Source organism: Cnephaeus nilssonii (assembly GCF_951640355.1).
Source record: "Cnephaeus nilssonii genome assembly, chromosome: 1".
Classification (NCBI taxonomy): domain Eukaryota; kingdom Metazoa; phylum Chordata; class Mammalia; order Chiroptera; family Vespertilionidae; genus Cnephaeus; species Cnephaeus nilssonii.
The window spans coordinates 16,643,273-16,653,046 of record NC_137072.1 but is presented as its reverse complement, the minus strand read 5'-3'; the positions used below and the strand labels follow the sequence as shown (position 1 = coordinate 16,653,046).

Here is a 9,774-nt window from a genome sequence, read left to right as displayed (position 1 = left end):
TTGGAGTTAAGCAAGCATCCTCAGTTCCTTTTCTCAAGTGCACACATCAGGTACACCTCCCATCCTCTCGTGAGGAAGGTAGAGGGAGTCTAAGGCCTCATGTGGAGACTGGAGGACAGAGAAGTGAAGGTGCTCCTATAATTTCTGATGGGGTTAAATCACAATGGAAATTAAGTTCATGTCTTGTGTACAGACCAACTAAGGATGAAAAAGGATGGGCAGAAGTATACTAGACGGTAAAGAGAAATTTGTTTTGTGTTTTACTGGTAAATTTTGCTATATATAACCCCCAACACAGATAATTCATTTGTTGATTGATTTTGGTAAATCAAGTTTTATTTGGAGGGAATGGATAGTTCCTTTAAGGAAGAATTTCCTTAGTTTAACTAAAAAAATTCTCCTTCAAGTTTCTTGCCCTGTGGCTAAATAATCTGTGCTTTATAAATTGAGTGTAAAGACTGCTACTAATAGGATTTATGTTATTAACTAGTGGCCTGATGCACGAAATTCGTTCACGGGGTGGGGTGGGGTGTCCCTCAGCTAGGCCTGCAACCTCTCCAATCTGGGAACCCTCGAAGGATGTCCTGCTGCCAGTTTACAGGGATCAGGCCTAAACCAACAGTCGGACATCCCTCTCGCAATCCGGGACTGCTGGCTCCTAATGCTGTCATGCAGTAAAGGCTCAGACAATCAACACTGGGGATAGAGGGGAGGGGACCAGCCAGGCTGCAGCCCGGGAGAGGGACAAACCACCCAACCCGGGATCGGTGCCAGTGCCAGCGCCTGTGCCTGCAGCCTGGGAGAGGGACAAGCCACCTGCCCCATGGTCCCAAGCACCTGCACCTGCTGCACAGGCGAATCACCTTCCCAGGGTCCCCTGTGGCTGCGGCCAGCCCTGGTAAAGCTGGCCTGTGTCCTGGGTACCCACAGCTGGACAGAGGGAGGGAATTCTGTGCCCCAGGTGCCGGCGACCAGCCGCAGGAGGGAATCCTGGGTTCCAGTTGTGAGACGAGGCAGAGGCAGTTAGGGCCAATCAAGCTGGCAGGGGAGTAGTTAGGGGCAATCAGGCAGGCAGGCAGAGGTGGTTAGGGGTGACAGGCAGGCAGGCAGGTGAGTGGTTAGGAGCCAGTGGACCTGGATTGTGAGAGGCAGTCGGACAAGGGGTCCCAGATTGGAGAGGGTGCTGGCTGGGCTGAGGGATCCCTGAATTTCGTGCACTGGGCCTCTAGTCTGAATATATTGAGTCCAGAGTCACTTATCTCTTTTATGGGCTTTTCCATGATTTAGAATGCAGACCCCATCTTCTACCAGCATATCCATGACAGCCCGAGTCAGGCTGCATTTGGATCCCCAGCATTGAGAACAGGGTCATCGGGGGTCACCACAGGCTCCGGTTTCCTCGAAGACACCCCATCTTTCCCTGCAAAGGCCACTGCTCCAGGTACACCTCAGAGGGGTTCCCATTCCTGTGGCCTGGGCTATGCAGGACAGACCAGTGGGCTGGGACCTGGGGATCAGGAAGGAGTGGCATGAGGTGCAGGAGAAGCTGAAGCACCACCAGGAGCAGACCCCTTACCCAGCAACACAGAACCCAGTGTGGCCCCTCAGCACCTCCATGGGCCGCCTCCCGCCTCCACAGCAGGGAAACGCAGCTTAGGGGGGCTGGGGGCTAGCAGCACTTGGCCTGAAGGGGGCTGGAAAGCTCATTTTAAAGAAAAAACAATTTAAGTTAAAAAAAAAAAACCTTAAATTTTTATAAATAGCAGTTTTTCTTGGAATCACAAAGTAATACATTCGGTGTGAAATATGACTTGACTTGTTTAAACTTCTTTAAACCAATGGTATCAAGTATTTTCTGAAGTTATGGTTATTCAATGGACCAATAATAATTGCATTTTTATCAGATTAATCTAAATAGCATTATATATGCCTGTTCTCTATTATCTAAAATTAAAATGAGTCTGAATTAATTTTATTTATGTGATTACTTTTCTATTTGTGCAATCCCCAATGCTCCAGTCTCTAAAAGTAGTATTTAAAGGACACATTTCATAAGCTATACTGTATATCATTCCTCTAATAATGTCTCATTTAACTTAAATACTAAAAATAATATTTGATCTATTTCAGATGTCACAGGATTATGGAAAAAACCTATCTAGAGAAATGAAAGATGGTATGTTGCCAAAGTTTATTAATAATTTTAGATATTATTGATTTTTTAAATAAACTGAGAATAGGAAATGGCATCTGTTTCCATGTTTGGATAAAAATATACTTTATTAAGTATTTTCTTATCCATGTGAATGGAAAATATGAAATATAAACAGTCATAAGGAAGAATATGTTTATTCCACATGTAATCATTATGTTCTAAAGCTCTTTAAAGATCTCAGAAGTCTACCAGTATGTATGTCTCTTCATTTCTGGCTATTCTCTTCCTTCCCTCTGCCGTGGACTGTCGACATGCACACTGAAACTATGGTCAGAAAACTGGCTTCATCCACTCCTCATGTTTTTGCTAGTGCTATAAGGCCAAATAACCAGACTCATCTAGTAATACTGAGTCAGACAGTTACAGTTCATATAACTGTCAACTGAGGGGCAATATTCAAAATTCCAGTCATTGACTTTGGCATTCTTTTACCTTGCACCCTCATGAAAAACTCCAAATTCGTTTGCATGGAGTAAAAACACTGAGGTCCACTTAGTTCTTGCCAAATAACGCAGCCTCATATTTGCAGCTCTGCCCCTTTGCTCTAGCAGCTAGCTAAACTAGACTATTTCTAGTTCCACAAATGGTCTTCCTCATTCTAGTCCTGGCATCTGCTTCATTTCTCTTTCTGGCATTCTTTTCTTTATTCCATCAGGCATGAACTTACATATCACCTCCACCAAAAAGCCAACAATATTGACACAAAACTGGGATGTCTCCTCTGTGCGCTCCAATAGTGCCTTGTGTTACATTGGTTGGTAATATCTATCACTCTGAGTGGAAATTGCCTGTTCGTTTGTTGTATTTTTTCAGTTTATAGTAAACTAGAGGCATGATGCACGAAATTCATGCAAAGGTAGAGTCCCTAGGCCTGGCTGGCAATTAGGGCTGATGGGAGCCTTCCAGGTTCTGGACGGGCCTTCCTTCATTCCATGCTGCCCCCGGTGGTCAACGCATGTCATAGAGAGTGATCAAACTCCTGCATATTAGCCATTTATATATACAGATGATTGTTCAGGGGTGGGCTGTGTCATCTTCATCTTGTAACTCCACTGCTTGTCATACTACCTTAGTGCATGGTGTTGAATAAATAAATGAAGGATGGGGAAAACCAGAAGCTTGGATACTTAGCCATGATACCAATTAATACAGTGTGCAACCACTGAATTAATAATTAAGCCATGGTATTCTTGTGCTGTGTATCCAGTTATAGATGTCTTTATTCTTCTTAACACTCATACATAATTGTAGTTTAAAGAATATAATTCTTTTTCTTTCCAGGTGCTGCTAAATTTCAAGCTGAATCCTATAGAGTTTGTCCTGAGGATCTGTAGGATCAATCAGTCAGTCAAGTTCATGTCAAGATCTACAAGAATATAAAGAGACTTTGCTGGAAAATCACATGGTCTGAAATGCTGGAAGCCAATTCCAGCATGCCAGGAGGGCTGAATCATCTGGGATGGCTGAAAGGCATTTCTCCAAACCTGAAAAGGATGATTGCTTGCTGCCAGACAGCTCAGGGCATCTTAATCTACATGTTATTGCCTCCTCCTGGCCAAACACCTGAACAGCTGGAGGTAACTCCACCAATCTGACAATGGATTTGTGTATGAAACCCTGACCTTTGATGTGCTATCTCCACTTTGCCTTAGGACAAATTGTGTTCATAAAAAGCCAGGGGTCCTGAGACAAGGAGAACTTAGTTCCTTTAGCGAAGTCTTCTCTGACTCCCTGTAATGCCTATCAAGATTATGTTTCATCTCTGGACTCTTATTTAATTTATACACAGCCCCTTCTCCAGATTGCTGAACGCTTCTAGATGCTGGATCAAGACTACCGGCTTTACTGAAACATAAACAGTAAAAAATTATTTACTGGACTGTTTATATAGCATTTTGTTTTCCATTAGACTCATGACATGAACTTTTGATTAAAGAAAAAAGTTTTGATCATATGTTTGATGAAATTTTATATTGTATTTTAAACTGGGGTATTTTGGGGGAATCTAACTAAGTTTTAAGCACATTTTGTACATGAAAGCCAGCACTATTGAATTATACATACTCAAATTGCCCAAATACCAACTGTTTAAACAATATCCAAACAAACAACTTGTCATTCATATTTTAACTAGAGGCCCGGTGAATGAAAATTCATACACTGGAGGGGGGGTCCTTCAGCCCGACCTACCCCCTCTCCCTCAGGGGCGGGAGGCGACCCTGTGATCAGGGAAAGGCGATGCCCCATCACACCTCTGCTGCTGCCACTGCTGGCAGCGCAAGCCTCGGCCGGCCCTGGTTACCTGAGCCTTGGGTGGCCCTGGACAGCTGGGCAGCCACCATCTGAGACCACCATATTTTAATGATGCTTGTTGATAGATTTTTTTTACATATTCCAATTTTATCCCCATAGTTGGTCCTAAAGATTTAGACAGACACAATTTTGATAGTTGCTGCTTTGGCTTCTAGTTAACTGTATTAAAAATGTTATAGTGCCATTGGACTTACATAATTTTAAACACTGATTTAAAAATCTTTCCTCATGGGGGAAATAAAGTTTGCCTAAGGCTTTTCTACTTTTCCACTTATTGCTTTTTTAGAAAGTCTTAAAATTACAAAAAAGTTCCAAGTTTCAGTACAAAGAACTCTCTTGCCCTGAACCATATGAGAGTAAATTGTTGACACTATGCCACCATGCCTTATTCCTTTAGAACATTCCACTTGCCTACCATACCACCTTCACAGTCAGAAAATTCACACTAATACCTTCTATAATTTCATCCTCACATTCTTTTCAATTTTTGCCACTTGTCTGTGGCATCTGTTATAGCATAAAAACCCTGTTCAGATCCATGTGTTACACTGAGCTGTAGAGTGTATTCTTCCCCTTCAGTCTGGAACAGGTCCTTAGTCTTTCCTTGACTTTCATGACCTGGAATCTTTGAAGAGGAAGTTCCACTAATGTATGGAGAATGTCCTTCAATTTCAGATCATGGATTTTTCTGATGTTTCCTATGACAATACTTAGATCAGACATTTTTAGCAAGCGCATCACAGAAGTAGTCCTTTACTCTCCTCATTGCATCCTGTGATGTGACCTACAATTTTGATTTGCTATTCTTGGTGATGCTAATGTTGATCAGTGAAGGTACTATCTGCTGGGTTTCTCCTCTGTAATGTTTCCTTTTTCACTTCACAAGTATTGCTTTATAGGGAAGTTTTTAGAGTCAGTGTAAATATCTCTTCATTAAACTTTTGATTTATTCATTTATCAATATGAACTCAGTTTATTTCATTTAATGGGTTATAATTTGTTAAAATTATTTTTAGAATTTTTCTTTTAAAAATATTCTGTATTGGAAGTTTCAGTCTTATTGAAAAGTTACAAGGATAGTACAAAGAATTCCTAAAACCATTCCCCAAAGGTTAACATTTTACTACATTTACTTTATCCTTTCTCCCTTCCTGCCTATTACCGAAATAAATGTAAATATAGGTTTGTTAGATATAATATATGAATCATTTGTAAGTTGCAGACATGATACCTCTTTACTCCTAAATACTTTAGTGTGCATTTCCTAAGAAAAAGGAGTGATCTTACATAATCCTATATAATAAAGAGGTAATATGCAAATTGACCATCACTGCAATACACAAGATGGCCACCTCCATGTGGTCAAAGATGGCCGCCACTACATGGCCGGTAGGGGAGGGCAGTTGTGTGCAATCAGACCAGCAGGAGAGGACAGTTGGTAGGGACCAGGCCTGCGAGGGAGGGCAGTTAGGGACAATCAGGCCTGCAGGGGAGGGTAGTTAGGGGTGACCAGGCTGGCAGGGGAGGGCAGTTAGGGGAGACCAGGCCTGCAGGGGAGGGCAGTTAGGGGTGAACAGGCCAGCAGGGGAGGGCAGTTAGAGGCATCCAGGCCTTCAGAGGAAGAGAGTTAGGGGTGACCAGCCCTGCAGGGGAGGGCAGTTAGAGGTGACCAGGCTCGCAAGGGAGTGGTTAGGGGGTGATCAGGCTGGCACACAGAAGTCCTTAGGGGCAATCAGGCAGGCTGGCAAGTGAGTGGTTGGGAACCAGCAGTCCTGGATTGTGAGAGGGATATCTGACTGCCTGTTTAGGCCCCATCCCTCGAGGGGTCCCAGATTGGAGAGGGTGCAGGCTGGCTGAGGGACACACATCCCCATGAACAAATTTTGTGCACCAGACCTCTAGTTGTAGTATAATTATCAAAGTCAGAGAATGAAAATTGGGTCAGTATTAATATTTAATCTTGGATATTATTCAGATACTAGAGGCCCGGTGCACGAAATTCGTGCACGGACGGGGGTTGTCCCTCAGCCCAGCCTGGACCCTCTCCAATCTGGGACCCCTGGAAGGATGTCCGACTGCCCGTTTAGGCGTACATCCCTCTCACAATCCAGGACTGCTGGCTCCCAACTGCTTGCCTGCCTGCCTTCCTGATTGCCCCTAACCGCTTCTGCCTGCCAGCCTGATAACCCCCTAACTACTCTGCTGCCAGCCTGTTTGCCCCCAACTTCCCTCCTCTGCCGGCCTGGTTACCGCTAACTGCCCTCTCCTGCAGGGTTGATCACCTCCAACTGCCTTCCCTTGCAGGCCGGGTGCCTACCAACTGCCCTCTCCTGCTGGCCATCTTGTGGTGGCCATCTTGGGTCCACATGGGGGCAGGATCGTTGACCACATAGGGGCAGCTATATTGTGTGTTGCAGTGATAATCAAGCTGCATAGTACTCTTTTATTAGATAGGATAGAGGCCTGGTGCATGGGTGGGGGCCAGCTGGTTTGCCCTGAAGGGTGTCCCTGATCAGGGTGGGGTTCCCTTGGGGCGTGGGGTGGCCTGAGCGAGGGGCCTGTGGTGGTTTGCAGGCCGGCCACGCCCCTGGCAACGCAAGCGGAGGCCCTGGTATCTGGAATTTATTTTCCTTCTACAATTGAAACTTTGTAGCTTGGAGCAGAGCCAAGCCTGGGGCTCCCTCCGAGGCCCGCAGCCATTTGTGTTGGGGTTATAATTGAAACTTTGTTGCCTTAAGCGGGTGGGCCCGGCCAGGGTGTGCGGAAAGCTTTGCTTCCCCTGTTGCCGGCGGCAACCCTGGCCTGCTCTCTCAAGCTCCATTCTGCCGCCATTTGTTTGAATTTGTTTACCTTCTATAATTGAAACTTTGTAGCTTGAGTGGAGGCTTAGGCCTGCAACGACTGGCGGAAAGTTTGGCTTCCTCTGTTACCTAGGAAACCTTGCTCTCTGTGGCTGTAGCCATCTTGGTTTGGGTTAATTTGCATACTCGCTCTGATTGGATGGTGGGTGTGGCTTGTGGGTGTGTCAGAGGTATGGTCAATTTGCATATTTGTCTATTATTAGATAGGATTTGCTATTGTCTCAATAATATTCTTTACAGTCCAAGTAAATCCAAGATGATGTGTTATGTCCAATGTTCTGTTTCTTTAGTCTCTTTTAATCTGGGACAGTCCTTCAGGTTTCCTTTGCTTTGCATGACATTCACAGTTTGAAGAGTATAGGCCAGTTATTTGTAGACTTTCCATTTGGTTCCTGCTGAAGTTTCATCATGTAGCTTCACGTTATGCCATGTGGCAGGAGTGTCACAAAAGCGATGCTGACTTCTTCCCATGCAGCAAATCTGCAGGCAAATGCTCGGCCCCTTACTGCCAGTGTTGACTGTGATCATGTGGTTACAAAGTGTCTGCCAGGTTTGTTCACAGTAAAGGCACTGTTTACCTATTGCATGTCACAAATATCTTGTGTGGAGGTACTCTGAGTGTCTGTAAATATTTTGTTACTCCTTAAAATTACACATACTAGATTTAGCATCCATTGATTATCATTTCAGGAATCAATTATTATGTTGTTTGCCAAATGATATTCTTATTATTTCATTCCTCCTACATTGATAAATGCTTAATGACAAATAAACAAACAAATAAGTGAGGGAGAAGGGAAAGCTTATTATTTTGGTGCTTAATTTCCCTAGATGGGCCAGTGGTCCCATTTCAAGGTGAGTTCATGTGTTTTGACCTGTCCCCATTATTGTTTGGACACTTCCTTCCTCTCTGGACAACAAGATGTTCCAAGCTCATCCTGCAGTTTTCTGCCCCAGCCCTTTTTCATAAAATCCCAGATTCCTTTCAGGGGCCAGTGATGTTTAGAAACAAGATCCAGGCACGAATTGTGGTAGATGTGCATATTGCTATTGGGGTTGTCATTGCTCATAGGTTCCTTCAGTGAGCAGCAGGGAATCATGTGTGCACATATATACACATACATAGATGCATACATTAATCTCCAGTTCTGCATAAAAATATATTGAAAAGCAAGAGTTCTTACCAATACTTCCATTCCAGTCTAATCCAACATGGTTCATTCTAGTTGTTCGCTTTCCATTTTTACCTTCCTTTCTGACAGGAGGCTGGCTCTCATTATTAGTATCGTTGATGAATAGTTCAATCTTCTTGTTGTAACCAGTCTCTGTTGTCCCTGCCCCTATGCACATGTCCTTCTCCCCCGCCGCTTGAATTGTAACACCCCATATTGAATTGTCTCCACTGCTGTCCCTTCCAACTGTATGCCCTCTGTACCCCATCCTTTCCCAGACCCCTGTGCCGCCTCTTCTGCAGATGATTGCCCCCATCAGGCTCTGAAAACCCAAGAGGGGCTGTCCTTCTGCCCTGTATAGATGCCTCCTGACTTTGTTCAGTCTTTGATCTCTCATCCTATGTCGTTCACCTTTCAGGGATGCTCTGACTTAAGCTCCAGCACTGTACACCTTCCTCATTCCATCCAGGCTCCAGCACCTCACTCTGGGCCACCACACCGCCCTGATTTTGTCCCCATGCCTTAGAACCAAATGTTTGGGAAGGGAAGAGAGCAGGAAGGGCTCCAAAGACCTTTTATAAACACCTGGTCAAGCACTACAAATACACCATCAGATTTTGACCGGTACTGTATTGTATCTATAAATAAATTGTAGAGAAAAGACATTTATACTAGCAAAACTGAGTTTTCCAAACTATTTAATAGTCTGATTGATTAACTCTCAATGTTTTAAATATTTCCCATAGCCATCTTGCATTTGTTTTTTAGATTTAATCTCAATCATTTAATACTCTTGATCCTGGTATAAATATCAATTTAAAATTCTATTTTCTTTTTCTTGCTAGCATTAGAAATAAAATTATATTGCATTTTGAGCTTGGATTCAGTACCTTGCTAAACTCTTGTTTTTTTCTTACATGAATAATTTATCTGCAGATTCTTTTGGATTTTCTATATGAACAGACATGTAATCTACAAATGGTGATTGTTTTGTTTCTTCTTTTCCTGTTCTTAGAATTTTCTTTCTCACTGCAATAATGGTCTCAAAAAAGGGGGTGTCCACGTCTTGTTGAAATTCCAAAGGAGAAACAGAATATCTCTCTGTAATTATGTATATAGTAGGGTTTTTAAAGTACACATCCCTTATTAGTGTGTTCGTTTCTCTTGCTCTAAAACAAGTTGTTATCAGTGGAAGTGAAGTTCTTGGGGTGCT

At 43.5% G+C, this 9,774-nt stretch overlaps 1 long non-coding RNA gene across 1 annotated transcript; it reads left to right on the top strand.

Moving 5' to 3' along the window:
* The first annotated feature begins 1,337 nt into the window (after positions 1 to 1,337).
* On the top strand, positions 1,338 to 3,588 carry LOC307104053. Its single transcript, XR_013813856.1, has 3 exons — positions 1,338 to 1,441; positions 2,131 to 2,176; positions 3,497 to 3,588. It is a non-coding gene; the product is annotated as an uncharacterized lncRNA (long non-coding RNA).
* The last annotated feature ends 6,186 nt before the right edge of the window (positions 3,589 to 9,774 follow it).